The sequence below is a fragment of the Macrobrachium rosenbergii genome, chromosome 49, assembly GCF_040412425.1.
Source record: "Macrobrachium rosenbergii isolate ZJJX-2024 chromosome 49, ASM4041242v1, whole genome shotgun sequence".
NCBI classification, from domain to species: Eukaryota; Metazoa; Arthropoda; class Malacostraca; order Decapoda; family Palaemonidae; genus Macrobrachium; species Macrobrachium rosenbergii.
Window position 1 is genome coordinate 34,456,106 of NC_089789.1, and position 22,078 is coordinate 34,478,183.

Genomic DNA, 22,078 nt, shown 5'->3' on the forward strand with positions numbered 1-22,078 from the left:
CCTTTTCTTCCCCCAAAGCCCCGAATTAAGAGTAATCCCACTCAGGTACGTCTTAATTCTCCGTACATCCTCACAGTCTTTGGATAATCTCAGCCAGTCATGTCTCAGTTCTCCGTACTTCCAAACAATCCCTTTTTAATCCCAGTTAGATACCTCTCAATTCCCCATGCTTCCTCACAGTCCCTTTATGGTCCCAGTTACTTACGTCTTAATTCTCAAGGCTCCCTCAAAATCCCTATTTAATCCCAGTCAGTTATATCTCAGTTATCTATGCTTCCTCGCAATTCGTGTTTAATTGCAGTCAGTTATGTCTCAATTCTCCATGCTTCCTCACAATCCCTGTTTAATCGTAGTCAGTTATGTCTCAATTCTCTATGCTTCCTCGCAATTCCTGTTTAATCCCAGTCAGTTATGTCTCAATTCTCCATGCTTCGTCGCAGTCCCTGTTTAATCCCAGTCAGTTATGTCTCAATTCTCCATGCTTCCTCACAATCCCTGTTTAATCCCAGCCAGTTATGTCTCAATTCTCCATGCTTCCTCACAATCCCTGTTTAATCCTAGCCAGTTATGTCTCAATTCTCCATGCTTCCTTACAATCCCCGTTTAATCCCAGTCAGTTATGTCCCAATCCTCCATGCTTCTCGCAATCCCTGTTTGCTCTGCTCCTCATTATTCGTTATTCTTTTCCCCGGAAGATCCTCGGAGGTAACCTCCGTGTTGGTTTTGTGTTCTGCCGCGGAGGGTTCACTAATGAATTATTTCACGTCAGGCTTCACGGCCAAAGAAGAAGAAGAATTCCTCTGAGAACCGCTCACCTGCTTCTCTCTGTCTCTCTCTCTCTCTCTCTCTCTCTCTCTCTCTCTCTCTCTCGCTTTCGTTCCCGGATCATCCTTATTTTTTGCTTTCTCGCTTTCTCTCACTCTGTCTTTCTTTGTTTCTCTCCTTCATTCTTTCTTTCTGTCCCGCACCTTTAATTGTTGTTTTTCCTGACAGGGAGAAAATGAGGGATGCTTGAGGACGAATAAAATTATTTCTTATTTTTCCTGCGAAAAGAAACGGAAATAAATATTACAGAATACACCTGAGACAAAAGAATAAGATTTATGTTTGTTTTCTTAGGAATGACCTGCATTTGACAGCATGCATTACAATATGCTGTGTTATTTCATCTATCCTTTATTGAAACCAAAAGCAGGCACAAGTGAATATATTTACGTTCATAATATTGGTGGTTCCCCTAGCACACACACACACACACACACACACGCATATTTGTCCTTCTATCGATCTATGTATGTATTTCATATATATATATATATATATATATATATATATATATATATATATATATATATATATATATATAAGTTAAATATCTACACCTAGCAGCATTTGTGCTTTTATCTTGTTTCTGATTGCCTGGTGTATTGCTAAAATAGAAAGTAAATTAAAACATATTTAGATAGAAGTGACATACCTATGAATTTTCAAATTGCCTATTTCCGTGACGAGTATCCAAAAATTTTTGCACTTTGAATTTATGATGTTTTCATCAACAGTTCAAAGAAACGGATGAAATCTGCCTTCATCTACCATGATAAAGTCTACCGTTTAATTGAAAAGGTTATTTGGTCATAAGTTTTTAACACGATAATACAGAGAACAAAAAAATAAAATTAAATCAAACGATTAATTTTGTTTTAAATGGAAAACATACCGCCTTAAGCTAGGCAACCGAAAGAGAATATGAATCTGGAACATTTAATAGGATTCCGATATCGGATATGAAAATAGGACATCTAATAAGACCTCGAAATAGGATATTAAAAGCAGGACATCTCATAGGATTTTAATATAGGATATTAAAATAGGACGTCTCATAAGATTTCGAAATAGGATATTAAAAAAGGTATCTCTCATGGGATTTCGAAATACTTTATTAAAATAGGACATCTCGAAGGATTTCGAATTAGGATATTAAAAGATGATACATAATAGGTTTTCCCATATTAGGATATCAAAATAGGACATTTCATAGGATTTCGAAATAGGATATTAAAATAGGACATCTCATACGATTTCGAAATAGGATATTAAAGTAGTTTATTCATATGTTTTCGACGTAGGATATCCAAATAGGATATCTGATAGGATTGCGAAATTGAATGTTAAAATGGAACATCTCACAGAATATCGAATTAGGATATCTCACAGGATTTCGAAATAGAGTATAATATTGGATGTTTACAAGACTTCGAAATAAGATATCAAAAAAGGACGTCTCGTAGGATTTCGAATCAGGATATCGAAATAGGACATCTCATAGTATTTCGAAACAGGATATAAAACAGAACGTCTCATAGGAAATCGAAATAGGATTTTGAAATCGGATTTCAAAACAGGACGTCCCATTGGATTTCGAAATAAGATATTGAAACAGCACCACCCACAGGATTTCGATATAGGACATTGAAACAGTACCACTCACGGGATTTCGAAATAGGACATTGAAATAGTACCACTCACAAGATTTCGAAATAGGACATTGAAACAGTACCACCCGTAGGATTTCGAAATAGGATACGAAAATAGGAAAGGACGGGATGGCTTTCTTTCACGGGACGAGTGGGCGAGTGAGTATATCTCCGAATCCATTTCTCGAGTGTCGCGGAGCGGAAGCGGCTGATCTGGAAACCTCTCTTTGGGATTTGACATCCCAGAAAACGATGCAAATCTAAACATTTCTTCCTTAAAAAGTTTCGGGAAGAGAGAACGCCAGGCAATCGAAGTTGGAGCTTTTGAAGTTTTGAGAGAGAGAGAGAGAGAGAGAGAGAGAGAGAGAGAGAGAGAGAGAGAGAGAGAGAGCCAGAATTTTGTTTGGGCCTTCTCGGGAAGTTGGATTGGAAAATGGTTTCACAGGTGGTATAAGAATTTTGATTTTGTTTCGTGGCAGCGGTAACAGACATGACCAGTTATACTAATAATATAAAACAAGAATATGTAATTTTTTGTATTATATACTCACATTTCATAAATAAAGATAGAATCCACGAAGGAAAGGGAAACACATTTCGTATTAGCATTTATTGGAATTTCATCACACGTAATAAATCAGTGTTCAATCACCCCGGTTTATTTGACATATTTATAGATCTATCTGTCCTCTCTTTCTTGCGTAAACGCAATTTATGTAGCGGGAAAGAGAGAGTGAATAGTCGTTACCTTTAAGTGATGTGCTCTAAACATTTCATACAAAATTTTGTAGTTTAGAGATGATCGTTGAACTAAATGATGTCTTTTACAGATAAGTGTGGGTAGGATGAATAAATGTCATGAATAAATGTGTGTATATATATATATATATATATATATATATATATATATATATATATATATATATATATATTATATATATCACTTTGTTGATTCATTTATCACACATTACCACAGGTGAAAAATGTCTGTGTAGGTCCTGACCGGTTTCGACTTTATTTCCAAGACGCTGATGTGTGATACAAATATATTCATAAGAACAGCTAAAGATAATACTGTACCCCAGTTTTGTATGGCCTTTTTTTGGCTAAAAATCACAATAAAATCTCAGGGGACATTGTTTAAACAACCATACACACACACACCACACACACACACACACACTCACACATTACTACCCTCATACTGTGTTTACAAATATATAATATATATTCATATATCTCTATATATATTTAAACATTTACAAATTTCTTTTTGATATAAAGATCATTTACATCCATCATATACATACATATTATGGTTACATTCTTTTATGAAGCTATTCAATGTTACTTTCCATTACCATAACTGGTAAAGCCCCTTCCCAGTTGAAATGCTTTTCTCACTGAATTAAAAATTATTTTGCACGTTTCTTATTTTTCAATTCTTTTTCCAGTTCCAATATAAAAGTTGTCAAACTTAAAAACATGTTTGATAAGTTTTTCATTGTTGTATTGTTCTTAAATGCAATAAGCCATCTAAGAATTACGTTTTATTGAATAATTTCATCTGGTAATTCACGCGAAATGTATATAGTGAATAAAAGAAAAAAGACCAGGTGAGTTTTGTATAAGATCCTCTGTGTCCCATAAATGACGGGAAAAAGTCAAGTTTCTTACCGTTTTATTTTCACCTGGAAGATGAATATATATTATTCATGGAAATGACTATATCATCGCATATATATATATATTCCGCTGTCTGTCTGCATGTATAAGGGCAATATTCACGCTGCAACTTTTCCTAAAGATGATGACTCAGTTTTGTACGTTTTAATCATATCAACACACACAACATATATTATATTTGATATATTCTATTTTCTTGGTGACTGAAAATCGCGCACTATATTCAGTACATACATAGCTTTAATTTCAGTTAATAACTGGAAGAAGTGAAGATGTATTTTGACGGGAGTCTAAATAAAACAGGTTTATTTCGTACTGATTGTAAAATTGCCATTGTAATTTCATCTGGAACCTGCAGATGTATAGTGAAAACACGCAAAAATGTGGGCATAAATGACGGGAAAAGGAAGATGAAATTCATTATTCAGAATATTTAATCATTCCGTCATGTGCAATATTGGTTTTTTTCTGATGATGATGGTACTCCTATCACAGACAAAATCTTTGAAATTCTATTTTCTTAAGACTGAAAACGCGCATTGCATTCAATTTATATATATGTATGTATGAAGATATATATATAAATAATATATATATATATATATAACCTAGATATCATAAAACATATAAATATATATATATACTGTAGAATATTAATCAGTCATATAAAAATTGGTTTCCCTTGGACATCTCCTACAGAGACAAAATTGAAAATTAAATCGAATTAAAGAAAACATTGTAAATTTATATTTATACATATATATGTATATGTATAAATACATATACACATGTATATAATCAGTATAAAAAATGGTTTGTATATATAAATATATATATAAATATAACATATGTATATTTATATATATATATGTATATGTATAAATATATATATATATATATATATATGTATATATATATATATATATATATATATATATATATATATATATATATATATATATATATATATATATATATATAACGTATACAGTCCGTTAATCGTGGTTGTTTCAAGTTCCTTAGTTACTGGATATTAAATGTAATTACTCATTTAACTCAAAGGTAAGGCATTTCCGAATCCTATACTAGCCGATCAAGGTAACAAAGCCGTTATAAATTAAAAAAAAAAACTTTGATCCACAAAACGATATCGAATAAACGACAGTAATGAAGACTCCTTAATTGCATAGTGTAAGTAATAACCCCTTGATGATTCTTGATAATAAATGGGAACCATTTACATTGATGAGATTACAGTTGTAATGCAACTGGATTCAGCAGGAACTAAATTGAAGCTGTTAAGTAAGTTGTATTTAGTACTGTACACTGTACAGCAACCTATATATATATATATATATATATATATATATATATATATATATATATATATATATATATATATATATATATATATATATATATATATATATATATATATATAGTAACGGGAAGTAGAATGGAAAATATAATGTTCGATATGAACAAGTATCATTCAGAAATTAATTAAAAACCATATGAAGATCAACGCATTATAGAACGTAATACTTTGTACTGAAACCATTGTTCTAAAATATATATATATATATATATATATATATATATATATATATATATATATATATATATATATATATATATATATATATATATATATATATATAAGACAAGGAATGGAACTAATATTTTGAAGGGGAATGTTACAAAACATAGGTAAGGCGACTTATATTTAAGTGGACTCTAACAATATTATTGATGTCAAACAATTGATACAGTACTGCGGGTCTCATTCGTTTATCTTTAGTCACTAAACATTAGGGAAGATTTCCTTATATTGATCAATAAAAGGTACAGTATTGGGAGGTATTTAGAAGATTAGAAATAAAAAAAATTTTTTTGCTCAGAGGTTTCAAATATATTACTGAATAAACTGAACCATTATGAATCTTCGAAAGCGCATAAGGAAAATTAAATCTTTCTTTCAAGTAATACTTTCTCTGCCAAATCAACAAATATAGATTCAGCAATATTTTACATTTATGTGAATTGATACACCTTCATACTTCTGGTAAATATTGCTAGGAATTGTTACCAATATGTTGGCCACATTAATTGACACTGTAATTCCACAGATTCATATATCCCAAAATTTACAGATGTGCCACAAAGAAAAACTCCTTATAGAATTAATTCCAAAAGACAATTCCTCATATTTCTGTTTCCATCCTGTGAATCAACATAACGTGACAGCACCAACTTCATAAACAGTTGCATGGAACTCCGAACCAAAATTCACTCGTTCCAAATTACATCCTAATAAGTGGGTTGTTGAAACAATTTTCCACTAAAGGAGCAAAAAAATAAAAAAAAATAAACAGTCCTCAACAAAACGTCAAACAGACAGCAGGAGAGAGAGAGAGAGAAAAAAAAAAGCTCTACTACGGATTCACTTCAAAGGATAAGAATCAAAGACAATTTAGGGCGCAAGGACTCAAAGCAAAACTTTCAGCCACTCTGCTAGAATAACGTCAGAAATTCAGGGGAATAAAAAGCGCCCGAGAACCAGCTCCTTCCTCCTCCTCCTCCTCTTCCTCCCCCTCCTCCACCACTTCAGACCCAAAGGACGCGACTGGCTGACAGCTGCGTAAGAGCAGAGGACTATGAAATTCACTTTGATTCAAAGGAATCTGCTCCGGCCACTTGAAAACAAAGAGAATGTCCATGACCCTCTTAGGGCAACGCCGAGAGCGCTAGAAACTTTGCATAATGTTTTAATAGTTAATTACTAAAAACATAAATAAAAAAGGGTTTCGATGCAAAATACCAAAGAAATTGCATTTTATTAAAATGTATATAATTTATGTACTGTACAATCGCATCGTGTACATAAGGTTTTGTCTATGTAAATTTACGCTTTTGTGTATTTGTGAAATGCATAACACAATATTATATATATATATATATATATATATATATATATATATATATTAATATAATCGGTTTCATTTCATCTGTCCTCTGACCAACGGGTTTTAGGTAGATGTGGCAGACGCATAGCGAGCTCTCGATTGGCTGAAATCAGTGTTTCCGTTATCTTAGGCTTACTGTGATAAAGGTACAAAGTATTTCCTCAGTAATAACATCAGAATGCCTGAATATACGAAAATTCCTCACCCCTTATTATTTAGATCACTAACATGCCGATTTATGTCGATTATAACAGCAAAATCACACGAATTACGAGCTTGGAACGAACAGTCTACTCAACTCAAACGCAAACGAACAATGGTCTTGAAACTATTATTATCAACTCATCGCAGGTACACAATGGCTGTGAGAGTGCGAATAAGCGCATCTTAATATTTTGCATGAATAATAATTGAGCAGGTTAATGTTCAAATAAGCAAGAAATATTGTTGTCTTTGATGCTGTCTAGGGCCTGGGAAAGGTGGTTGGAAGGCGGGAAATTTCAGTTATAACATGGAATGATAGCAATGATTAGACAGAATGAATAAATAAATGTAATTATAAAAAGTAATTTTGAAACAATTGAAATGTTTAAACCCATGAATGTTGATCACTATAAAAAGGCTAAAATACAATTTTACACTCCATTGGTGGAAATTGGAACCAGTAAAAGTAAATAAAAAGTGGCGGAATCAGTGTTTATAAAAGGTCATAGGCCTAGCAGTAACATAGGCCTAGCCTCATTAGTCCATGCTTCATGGTTTAGCGGTTAACAATGTTAAAGGTTATTTTTCAGTTTACAGACGTAGATATGACTATGATATCGTAATAAAGTTATTTTTATATACGTACAGTGGAACTGTACGTAATGTAGAATAAAATTTGAATGATAAGAAAATGTTATGATTTTAACAGTTTTTGAGCATCGTTCGATTGTGTTTGATATGAGGAGACCGTCTGATACAATCTCGTCTTCCGAGTGCTTTTTTTTTATATTATGAATACATATTGAAGTTTTCATGATGTATATCAAAAGGGGCGATGGATCTTTGTCTATAGAAACATTCAAGTGCGTTATTTGAGAAATTATTATAATATCATCAAATAAGCCAATGATATCGGGAGCGTTGATTGTCAAGCCAATCACGTGCTACCCTTGCGCATGCGCCATAAGCGGAATGGAGGGTATGGAACCAACTATAGTTTAAGTTCTATTTAAGCTTTGGATACCAGAACGTTAGTAGATTCGTTTGTCAGGTTTCGTTAGTCTGCGTTTTTGATAGCCCCTCTGAAACAAGCAGAGGCAAGCTACTATTAATGGGCATATGGTAGACGGTTTAAAGCGTGAGCAAAATCTTATTCATAATTTCCTCATTATTCGGATAAATGCAGAAGTTATTGCCTGACTGAGAGGAGTGTAAACACGTACACAAAACTGATACTGTTTATTGTGCTATTATAAACAGAGTATTGATTTACCCATATATGATGGTGAAACTTTTTTCTTCAGCAAAATCGGGTATCACGGGCATTTATGACCGTTGAGAGAGCATTATTTGATGTATACAAATAGGCTACCCTATGCCCCGTCGAGGTTATTGTGATGTCACAGTTAGCCATTAGTATGCTATTTTGGTGTATTTGTGGACGATCAAAGATAATTTTCGTTAACTTTCGTGTAAGTTAAACTATTTCTACTACTGTATGTAATAGCATTAATCATTGATAGCAGTGTGTGCTTGTTGAATTTTGTAGTGGGTGACAGCCGCACGAAGATATCGTTTATTAATATAATTTTTTTTTTTTTATTAAACAATATAGACAAGGGTTTGTATAATGCAGCTCAGGTGAGATAATTTGAGAAATGTACCGAGATAATGAGTAATTTAACGTCTTTCGTTCATTTTTGTACGTTCATAACTGAGGGGCTGTCGCTAGGCAAGGTGGAAGCTCCGCAGGGCCTCGTGTCGAGTACCAACCCCTCGGGGATGAAAGAAAAACATCGACAAAAGACGGCAAATTTCTCATTGTTTCGGTACATTTCTCAAATTATCGTCTATATACCATTTTCTATACTTTATAACCAAACAATTACATTGATATTATCAATATCTTCCGGCGGGCGTCGCCTTTGCGTTTTACCGTATCATGTAATTGCTAAATCATAGCAGACTGTGGGTTGCCCGTGTGAAGTGTAACCAATAAAGCATTAAATTTGTTTACTAGGTACCTGCTGTTAGTCTTTAAAAAAAAAGAGAATATTGTTTTGACTGAAAGCCATACTAAGAATTAGCCTAGCCTAACTAAAAATACGAGGCTAGCCTAACTTATACGGTAATACTGTGCTATGATCCTTTGGTCCCATACAGCACGGAATTAAATGTAAAAAGTGGTCGAAAGAGGGATAATTCAATTTGTTTTCCCTTAAGGGAAGGTCAGGTGAAAGATAATTTAGGTATCTATTGGGAAAAGTCTTCATGCTTGTATCATATTGTAGGTAGGCCTATATTTTTGTTTTTTTGAAAGTGTTAGGTCTCTTCACGGACATGGTATGGAATAAATTAACCTAGCACATGTACATTTAATTTTATATACAAAATCAATAGCCAATTGCTCATTATCCATATGGAAGTACCAGAATCCCTTTCACTAATGAATGTTTCGTCTGTCAGAAATAAATGCCTCTTTCAGTTGAATTGATTAATGTACCCAGACTGAGACAGGATGAACTTACATGATGTTGGTACTGTATGCAAAGGGGAATGGTATGTTAGGATGAATTTCTGTTTTTCAGGTTAGGTGGACCTTCTGGTCTGGTACAACCCTGCACCTAAGTTTGGGGTAGGATACATCCTTGTAATTTACTCTGTGTCAGGTTAGGTCAGGGGTGCCCTCAGGTCAGATAGGACCTGGCCCACCAAGTTAGGTTAGGCTATGAAAAGTAGTGTAGGATGCATATCTGTACCTCTCATTTTAAATCTTTGTTCTCTTTCATGTGTATTGTGATTGGTGCTTATTACAGCATATTTTTCAGACTGCTTTTCATGTTTTTAGTGTTTAATGGATTTTAAACTTTTTACTGTGAATACAGTTTACCCATTTTTGCTTATTGCCACCCTAAAATCACAAATTTCCCACTGTGGTACCCTTGTTATCATTACACTATATGTAGTGGGCTAGGGAAACACAAAAATGAGTGTCTTGCACCAGCAGTAGTGGTCAGATTACCAATTAGAAACACACATATGGTTCATGTAATGGGTGAGAAATTAAAGTAGCCTAATATTACAGTTTCTGCTGTAGGTCTCTGATCTTGGATAGCTTGGTCTAATATTGTAATTATCTCTGGGTGTTTAACAATCTTGTAAATAATCTTAAGCTAGAGATTAAGTATCTTCAAGAAGGCGTTTAACTTATTCTAGGCTTAGGGCGTGTTGTTCAAGTTGCCTAGTTGGTTTGACAAATTAACCTAGTCTAGCCTAGTCTAACCTAACATTAAAATATAATTGCTGCAAGCCTGCAAATGCTGTGCCCACCTGGATGTTTTAACAGCCTAGCTTAGCTCAGCCTGAGGCCAAGTTTTGGTGTGGAAGTTGGTAACAGTTGCAAGCTTATAATAGCCTTAGCCTAACCAGTATAGACTAACCTTATAAATAAATTGTAGGTGATTACAGTATATAATATATGAATTTTCACCTATACTGTTCATGAAGAATATAATTTTTGGATTGTTTACCTTGAGTTTTGTGCATATTTACTGTTAATGTTACTACTAACTTCATTCTTATGATTTAAGAAAGGTAGCAAGTAGGTAGGTTGTTGATATATTAATTTTCTGGCAGTTTACATGTTTTTTGTGCGTTTTTAACCTTATTATTGCCGCAAACCAAATTTTTTATTCGCTTAATTTACAGAATCTAGAGCCCGTGATAGTCTAGCTTAGGCAAACCGAAACTGTATACTTTTATATTTTATTAACAAGGAGTGTCTAGAATTGTATGATATACAAATTTCCCACCAAATATGTGAACCGTATATTTTTCTAGCTCATGGTATGCTGTAAGTGGTTTTGACCATAATACATGTGGAAAGAGTTTAGTTGGCGGTACTGATTGTGGTTTTTGACATCTTCGGTTACCAAAATATGTTTTCCCCAAAAAATCCTCTCTCTCTCTCTCTCTCTCTCTCTCTCTCTCTCTCTCTCTGCTCCCTGCATATGGGGTACTTAATCACCTAAACAAAGAGCTGTTCATTTATTCAAGCCATTCTTCCCTCCTTAACTTTTTTTTTCCATATTGTGTTTCATCTCATGGCTAATGAGATAGATTATGACATCCCTCGGCGTGACATCAGCGCCGTTATCGCACCCATTAAAGGACAGGAAGGGAAATTGGAGACGGAAAATAACTCCATCAAGAAGCTAATTAAAGATCAGTTGATTAAATGGAAGGCAATAGAAGACGAGCGAATCAATTACCGACCCCCTATGTAACGTAATTCCCGCATGATGGTAGTCGATACGACGTCGTTATACGGAAGACGCAATTCCTTCAACGACCCAGTTTCACTTATTTATTCATTCATTTTTTTTTTTAGGGTCAGTTATCATTACCAAAGACGTAACCTTGCTCTTTCCTTATTATTAACCTGTTTAATTATGGCATGATCTGATGCCTTCTTTAAAGGAGGGAATGGTTTCGTCTTTTGTTGGTAATAAATGTAAATCTTAGTTTTGTTCTTGGGGCCGAATGCAAAGGAGTGAGGGATGATGCGTCTCATTACTTTGATGAGGAGGTCATTTATGAGTGATATGAGGTGGGGAATTGGTAATAAGTACATTTCGGGCGAAATATGGTGGTATTAAAGGATTTGTAATGTAAATATGCTGTTTTGTATGCTGTTTTAACAAGAATGTCGAGAGCATCCTTATTATTATTATTATTATTATTATTATTATTATTATTATTATTATTATTATTATTATTATTATTATTATTATTTAGAAGATAAGGCCTATTCTTATGGAACAAGACCAGCTGGTGCCAATGACTTGAAATTCAAGCTTCCAAAGAATAGGGTGTTCATTTGAAAGAGGTAACAGAAGGTAATACGAAATACAGAAAGAAGAGATCATTTGTTAGAAAAAATAATCAACAGAATAAATAAATAGACAAAAATGTAATTAGATTATAAAATTCAACAAGAATTGCTTTAGTGTTGTACGGCATTGATGATAATGGAATTAATTTCAGTTGTTAAGGAAATTAGAGTAAGTAAGGTCATTTCACCTAATGAATAGATGCATAAATATTCCGATTTGTTTTCCTTATAATTCAAATCATCAAAATGAGTAACATTTATATATATATATATATATATATATATATATATATACATACACATACAGTATATATATAAATCTATATATATATATATATATATATATATATATATATATATATATATATATATATATATATTGTTCCAGTACTTACATCTTTTATTAGCATACGTTTCTTTGACTTACATTACTCTATCATTTTATTAGTTACATATCAGATGAACAGTAACAAAATTGAATCCAAACAACTACTTGAATATATAGTAGTAACGACTTTTTATATATGAAATTAAACAGGATTATTATCAGCCTTTCAGTGTACAGCTATTCTGATGATGAAGCAATATAGAAGCTCAGCATTTCAGTTTGGTGTCACTGTAGTGGGTGTAATGAGCCATAGCTTTTATTTCCTCAGCTAGGACTGGGAACCTATTCAGTCCAAATGTATTACTAAAAGTGTTTAATGAAGCATGTTCTGTATCTTACAGAATCCTTGGCTGGTTGCATGGTCTTGCCAGTGACATGGTGTTTCAATTGTCTTCATTGTCATTTGACCCGCAGAGAAGCAGCTGCTCACTACAGTGCATGCTGTTTGTTGCGAGAACTTCATATTTCTAGTAAGTTATCAATGTTAAATTTGGTTAAGTTGCTGTACCAAAATGTACGGTTCCCTGTGTTAATGTTTTTCTTTCTTATAAAATGCACATTTTTAAGGTCAGTATTGGAATGTCAAAAGCCTTTTGACGTTTTATTATGAGTGATGAAATTATTTGTGATTTTTTTAGCAAGTATAATGTATGCTTCTGTAGTACATTGCAACGCCAGCGTGACAGTTTTTTTTTGGAATAGTTTTTAAGAAAAAAGATTTGCTTCGATCAGTCCATTGACCGGCAAGGCATCTGTCTCGCTGTTTTAACTGGTAACTTCTGTGCTGGCCGTGTAATCTGACTCGCCTGAAGTGATACTGATGAACGCGGCAGGTCTATTCTGAGATTTGGTCAGTTTTCTGTCCGCAAGCAATATAGAATCCTATACATTATTCTCGATAACGATCTGGGTCTGTTGCTAGTAGGTATTACTGTCATGATTGAGGGATCTGTTTGTTGCATGAAACTACTTTGGCCTAAATTCGACATTCAGTTCAGATCAGTTCAAGCAGTATGGGCGAATGTTTTTAAGTTTGGTTTGCACAGCACGACTGTGAAATTGGAAGCTGGATACGTTTGATAAGTTTCCCAAGACCAAACTGAAAGAAATATCTACAAGATAAGCAGGAAGCTGTTTTCCTACAACTTATTTGAAACGAATTGAAGCTCGAAGCATGAGGTGATTAATGAAGTAGACGGAAAACCTTGTAATTAATCGCCATTGCGTGGTCAGTGGAAAGCCTCCTTTACAATGAGAAAAGTACAGATAGAAGCAGCTTCGCAGATAGGCACAGAGTTATTAAAGAGTAAAACCAAATTCTTACTGGCAATACTAGCCAGAGCTAAGGTGTAAGCCTCACGAGACATTCTTCAGTGCATGTAAGACCAAAATAATGATGGCTCAGAAGGACTTAGTTTGCAGTTTTGCTCAAATCTTTGTCAAGGTCGAGGGAATATCAGAATCGTTGAGTGAAGCCGAGATTTTTTCCCCTTACAGGGATTGCAAAGCCAGTATTCAAATCACCACAAGAGTACCATCACATTCATAAAATGTAGAAGTGACCACTGATGAAAAGAAAAGAAATGTTTGTAGAGGGATCAAATCCTAAGTCACCAAAAGTCCTGACTTTCTCGAATAAGATTCAGTTGATGATCTGATTGAAGGTTGTGATACTCTGAGAGTATAACAGGAGGTGAAAGATCAGGGAGTTTTCAGATATTTTGGTCTTAGTTGAATTTATGCTGTAAACTAGGAGATTGCTTCCGTAGGGGCGATAGTGCCGTCAGTGCACCTCATGCTTTCCACTGTAGTCATTACGCAAAGTTCTTTGCAGCGTCCCAACGGCCCCTAGCTGCAAGCCCGTTCATTCCTTTTACTGTACCTCCGTTCATATTCTCTTTCTTCCATCTTATTCTCTACCCTCTCCTAACAATTGATTCATAGTGCAACTGCGAGGTTTTCCTCCTGTTACACCTTTCAAACTTTTTTACTCTCAATTTCCGTTTCTGCGCGGAATGACCTCATAGGTTCCAGCGCTTGGCCTTTGTCCTAAGTTCTGTATTCTGTTCTATTCCTAGGAGATGGCAAAGAAGTGGTTTTTCATGAGAACAAGCAGTTACAGTTTAGGGCAACTTGAAAAGATGACAAATATTGTATGGGAAGTTCACTGACGATCATCAGGGGAAACCAAAGATTGTACTATAAGAATTACAAGCTTTTTTTTTTTTTCTTTTGATAACGCTTTGTACATGGAAAGCTATAAGGTAACCTTTTAAGTGTAAGAAGTTGAAAATAAAACGTCTGAGTTCATATCAATCAATTATTAAAGAAGAAAAAAAAAATAGATTACTTATGAAAAGCAAGTATACTGGGTTAGACGCTTGGATGAAATACGCTTATCCAAGGCTTTCAACTACTCTTTTGCCCATGCTGATCCTTCAGAAATTCTTCGGAGGACGTTTTCTAATATAAATTTGTAATTTCTCCCGAAATAATCTCGGGTTGCGATCTGGGTGAAGAATTGTTTTCTTCGACGCAACGCTTTTGTGCGTTATGTCTCAAGAAACCTGGAATGAATATTATCGTATCTCTGGCAACAGCAGCAGAGGCAGCAGCATCCTTCCACCGGGAAATCTGATGTCGTACACAGTCGTATCAATTATCACACTAATATCACCTGTCAGGCCCGTTGCCTCCTGTCGCCGGAGATACGGACCGCCCTTGACAAACGCGTCATCTGTTGATGTTTTATTCATGTGCGGCAAATGAGGAAAGTTTTGGGGGAGATTCTGTTATTCCATTGTGAAACTTAATTTGGAATGACACTTCGCCGACGGCGGCCGCCAAGTGATTTTCTCGGTCGGACTTGACTTTGATGCGTGTCCGTATGGTTTGTTTCATTTATTTATTTATTTATCTGTTTATCTATTTTTTTACTTTATTTCTTTATTTATATTTGCTGTTTAGTTGGCAATTCTTCTCGTTTATCATCTAGTTTTGCTTCTCTTGATTTTTTTCCTTTCCGAATTTGATTGCATCGAATAGACGAAATTGTTTTATTCTCTCTCTCTCTCTCTCTCTCTCTCTCTCTCTCTCTTTCTCTCTCTCTCTCTCTCTGTTGTCCTCATGGGGCAGTGGTGATTAATTAATATGTCTTGCTCACAACCGATTAGCCTGCGTTCGATTCCAGGATTAGACACGATTCCTTAAAACTCAAGTGTGCCTCTGATGAGCATCAGCAGTGATTTAGTTATACTTTTTATACATCGGTATTATATTAGTCCAATATATATATATATATATATATATATATATATACTTAGTGTAGAATAAAGTCGAGCGAAAGGAAAATTATTAATTATGCATGTGTATATCTAGTATGTATATATATATATATATATATATATATATATATATATATATATATATATATACTGTATGTATATATATATATATATATATATATATATATATATATATATATATACATATATCTGTATATAATAAATATGTGTATATGTACATAAACACTCACACACACATATATATGTATATATGTATGTATGTATGTTTGGGTGTGAATCATCACCTAGGGAGTGTATTCTTCAATATAAATTAGATGAACCCCTAAGTGATTTTTGTCCTGGATGTGTTGAAAATTAAATACCTTAACAAGTGTACGAAACACATTGGTCCAGCACGTAATGGATGTTATTGACAAATGTTTTTATTTTAGATAAGTATTTCAGGTATTCTGAAAAATATCTGGCTGTTACATACTTCGTAAAACTATACAACAACATTTTTAAAGGTCTCAGCAGTACGTTGAATTGGACAAGTGATAATTTTTTATTATAATTTTCCTGAGTATTAGAAAGTTTCAGAAATGTTAATGGGATATTGATTGCACCAGCTGAATGATAATGAGTGGGAGACATCATTTAACTACTGTAAGAGATGTTCTTTGCTATGAAGGCTGTTGTCTCGTTTCTCTCTTAACCAATAATGTTGCCCGTCATGTGTTGGTAATGTTAATTTTCCTACGGCTTTAGGTGGTCGGCTGTGGTCATTGTATATATATATATATATATATATATATATATATATATATATATATATATATATATATATAGTATATATATATATATATATATATATATATATATATATATATATATATATATACAGTATATATGTACATATGTATATAAAGTATATATACATATATATATATATATATATATATATATATATATATATATATATATATATATATATACGTATAATTTATATATACTTAAAATTCATATGAATTTATGTTGATTATATATATATATATATATATATATATATATATATATATATACATATACATGCATATACATATACAGTATGTATTATAAAATTCGTATGAATGTTGATTATTTTATATATATATATATATATGACCTTTTGCTGTCATCTGCTTTTTTGTTATTTTTTGCTACCAATGCTCAAATGAAGACAAGAGTGCAGAGGACTAAAAGAAGACGACAGCTATAATAAAGAAAAAAACAGTTTATGAACTTCAAAGTTATAATGCAATATGATTTTGAACCACATCTGTTGAAAGATCGATAGCAAGAGCAAATCCACGGGAATTGTATACCACTTGTGAATGGAAGAAGTTTAATTTCAGTGCCGTGATGTTTTCGGTTTTGTGTTTGTGAATTTCGTTGATTTATTAATGTTCCACATCTAGTATAGAATTTGCTGTTAGTCTGCACATTCTGCCTGTTATCTCCATTAAACAATTACTTCATTAGTTATGCAAGAACGACTAAAAAAAGAAAATGAGAAAGGTCTGTGGTTTTCGGGAGTGATTGAGTTATATAAAGAATTATCAGGATGAGAGTTCAGGAGTCTTTCCTATGGGAGTTGCTGTGGAAGAAAAATGTTAATGACAATTAGAATGTCATTTTGTAACTCGATATCGTAAGATGTAATGAGGTGTATACTTAATAGATGTAGTCAGAAATAGAGAATCTGACGTAAGAATTGAACGTTACAGAAACGATTACAACTCCGAACTTTGACTTCATAAACTTCATGAAACAGCAAAGCAATTTAATTTCAACGTATATATTTGTTACTTTACATTTTAATCAGCTGCAGTAAATATGTAATTGTTGATCGCGTCATAAGGCGTATCGGCGATCACACTCTTCCCCCTGCAAGTGAAAACTCATTGAAACGTTTTTAAGTTTTCCATAATACTGGCATTGTCTAGGACTCTTTGTATGGACATATTTCGTGGAGTGACATCGCCACTCTTCACATGACGTTCCATACCATGAAAGATATTTGATGAAATCGATGTAATCACCGAAATTTGAAAGAGAACAAACAAACTCAGGCCAATTGGCGAGAGAGATCCCACGTGCCCTACAAACATATGAAATTCAATTTTAGTTACGTGAATAAAAACAGCGAATCTAAGCCTGAACATTAAATTGTTTGGAAATCATGGAACTCAGTTACCGTATCATGGTTTTCGTCGTGGAAAATATGAAAAGTGAATCGTGATATATCTTAACTACGGTAATATTGAATTGAATTTCTGCTTGTTTATCATATATAAATGTGATGTATATATATATATATATATATATATATATATATATATATATATATATATATATATATATATATATATATATATATATAGAAATCACACACACAATCACATTTTCTGCAATTTGAATATATATAAGAAGCCTTGCCTTATGGTTAAGTATATATTTGGATTAGTTTTGACCATGTTTCTGTGATCCCTGGATTTACCGTGAATTAACCTTTTTCTGTTTAACCCCTAGCAATTAACCATCTGGTATTCAAGGTCATACATGTTTTTGGATTTTGTAAGCCTAAACTTTAGTATTTCTTTTTGTGTGATCTTGGGTTTAGTTTGTGACAGCTCGATCCGGGATTATCCTGGATTAACTTACTGTTTATTACCCTTTGACAATTGACCATCTGGTATTCTTGATCTTTTTTTGTTTACTATGTAACCTTCTTCATATTTTTGTCTCATTCGTACCCCGACGATGCGTCAATAAACGTGAAAGCGCTTAGTACTACTGAACTTCTGCCTGTCTTTCTCCTGTGGATTTATATTATATATATATATATATATATATATATATATATATATATATATATATATATATATATATATATATATATATATATATATATATATATACATACATATATCTATCTATATATATAGATGGATGGATGAGGGAGCCTTTTCGAAATTAGATTTGCTTGATGTCTTTGCTATATTCTTGTTTTTATTCAGCAGTCGATACATAAAGTTGAATAAATTATTTGATGAGGTTATTAGTAAGACGGGAGGTCAATATGATTTTCATTCTCATATTTTCATCAATCTGTGTCCACTGAATTGCATAGACCGGCTTGACTCTGCTGCTTACCGGCTCTTAACGTTATTGCGGTTACAATAGATTGTTGCTCATCGTTTACAACACGAAAAAAAGTGAAATAATCGTCCCATCAACAGGCTGGAATGATAAAAAGTATGAAGTTTTTGGTAGGACCATGTTTTAAAATGGCAGTGGATTCATATACTTTTCGTCTTTTAATCTATTTTACAATCCTCTATGTTACTTTCTTTATATGTCCAAGTCTAAACGGTTCTGTTGATGATAATGTTGATAACGAGAGCTGCAATGACAAGCGTAACGGAAACGTGTTGGCAGGAAGATCAGAAAATGGCGAATCTGTTTCATCGTCATTTTTACTCGTTGGAATTGATTGATCATTTTACACTTGATAATTAATACCCTTGCTTTGATGAAGAAGCAAATAATATTGAAAAACTCTTTGATATTCGATAGCAAAGAGATCTGCATTAATTGTATGCAAATTTAATTAATCTTCTGTATGGAAATACAGGAAAATAAGTTTACACCTATATTAATAATTCTGCCAAACCGGAGCAGTAATTTCGGAGGAGGGACGATCAAGTGCCGTTGTTTCATTAGGGCGATCAGAACTGTTTATGTTTATGTCTCTGTTTATTATATGTAATCTGATATATATATGTTCTGATATATATATATATATATATATATATATATATATATATATATATATATATATATATATATATATATATATATATATATATATATATATATATATATATATATATATGTAAATATATATATATATAGAGAGAGAGAGAGAGAGAGAGAGAGAGAGAGAGAGAGAGAGAGAGAACTTAATTGAATTAAAACGAAAGATTAGTGTTGTCTCGAGAGGAGAAAAATACGATGACTCCACGGAATATATATTTTTAACACAATACGTTAGGGATGCCTCTAAGATATATAATTCATAATTCTTCTCCCAGCGTTACCTTTGATTTCTAACCTGATGAGCAAAGCATTCAAGACCTAAATTTCATAATCAATCAATCAATCAATCAATACCTAACACTTCTCCTGAGTCATCGTGCCTTTCAATACCTTTTATCCCCATAAAGAATATCATGGTGCCACGTTCATTTTCAGTCTCTCATTCCAGGACATCCTACCTTCACCTCTTCCCCTGAGCTTCTAGAAGTTCTGGCTGGCTGACAACCCAGAGAACACAGCATCATATACTGGTAAGTAATAGCATCTATTTTAAAGGAATATTATTATGTTATTTTTCCTCTGGTAAAACTGTTTCACCTGTCAGTCCATGGACTGAGAGCTGCTGCGTATCAGTCAGCCACTGTTAGTTATAACCAAGAATCCCTGTGCTGTAAGATATTCACATAATTTTGTCCTGTTTCCTTAGGGTTAAAATTTGCAAAGTTCGGTATCAGTCTTATTCTCTCATTGGCTATAAACTTTGCCGTCCCCAGTATTGCTAATCCTCCTACTTGACACGTTTTGAATCATACAGTAAACCGTATTCCTTGTCAATTAAGCCCGTAGAGCGCTTGCACCCCAAAAAGACCTGCAAGTCGGGTTTTTTTTTTTCTAAATTTAGTGTAACACGATACCATAGTTGGTTTGGAAACAGAGTGGCTTCATCGCTTTGTTGTTTATTTATTTATGTATTTATTTATTAAGGTTCAATTCAAGTACCTAGTCACCCTTCTGGGACAAAGTAATCGTTCTGTAAACATATATACCTACATCCATTCGTCTCCCTGGTTTCTTAATGCTGCAGATTTTACGTTCGGCAAAACAGCGTAAAGTATTCGCACACGTTCACGCACGCAACCGAACTGTAACGAATATGATAAAAAAACGTCATTAGAAATTAGTTTAATTTACAAAGAGTTCCGAGATATCTCATCCTCTCTTTAGAGTGAATATTGCTGAAGCAGATACGAGATATCCCATCCCCGCTTCAGGGTGAATATTACTGAAGAAGATACGAGATATCCCATCCCCTCTTCAGAGTGAATATTACTGAAGAAGAGACGAGATATCCCATCCCCTCTTCAGAGTGAATATTACTGAAGAAGAGACGAGATATCCCATCCCCTCTTCAGGGTGAATATTACTGAAGAAGAGACGAGATATCCCATCTCCTCTTCAGAGTGAATATTACTGAAGAAGAGACGAGATATCCCATCCCCGTTTCAGGGTGAATATTACTGAAGAAGAGACGAGATATCCCATCCCCTCTTCAGAGTGAATATTACTGAAGCAGATACGAGATATCTCATCCCCGCTTCAGGGTGAATATTACTGGAGACAGGACATCTCCAAACCGTTTGTAAATTTTAGTTGATATTGTGGTTTTATTTTGATCACTTCATACCTTCCCGAACATGTTGAATCAGTCTCTCATTTTGCCGATCACTATTGTGCTTCCACAAGGACAGTCCTTCTGAGGTTTTCTTCCTTTGCTAATAATGTTTGGTATCTCTGATTGTTAGGTGTCAAAGAATCTTACATTTTTGGATCGAGTTTTGTGTTTGTCTGTTTGTTAGATAAAAGATATGTGCTGTTTATACGAAAATTTTGATCAAGAATGGACCCTGTGACAGGCAAAAGGTGGTAAGATTTTACGAGAGAACCTTATTCTGTATTTTGTTGGGGGATTTGGATTACGTTTGTAGTCTGTGATCTCTCTTGTTGTGTTCGATATCACTTTGGTGTTTACATAGTTCGACATAATCTTTTTGACCAAATTTTAAGCTCTGTAAACTGATCTTTAGATGTTTATCTCTACCTCAGTATCTATGAAATAATTGAAAATGGGTGCATGAATATTTTCTTGTCTCTGGAATACAACGAATGAAACGCCATCTTTGATAGTGGGAGTAACAAGAACAAAAAAGATGAAATACGTTAATACTGTTATGTCCCATAAACAAAATAATTAAGGGAGAGACATCTCGCCCGGTTTGAATAACGCGAGGCCAAACAGCGAACAGAATTCCCTCCCAGATGCA

The 22,078-nt window shown here is 33.6% G+C and overlaps 1 long non-coding RNA gene across 1 annotated transcript in view; it reads left to right on the forward strand.

The window, feature by feature from the left end:
- Window positions 1–12,951: 12,951 nt before the first annotated feature.
- LOC136832432 (uncharacterized) overlaps window positions 12,952–22,078 on the forward strand; it is a 199,920-nt gene continuing 190,793 nt past the window's right edge. Inside the window, exons 1-2 of the long non-coding RNA XR_010851201.1 lie at window positions 12,952–13,082; window positions 20,206–20,287. This is a non-coding gene — a long non-coding RNA (uncharacterized lncRNA). The remainder of the gene's footprint in view (window positions 13,083–20,205; window positions 20,288–22,078) is intronic.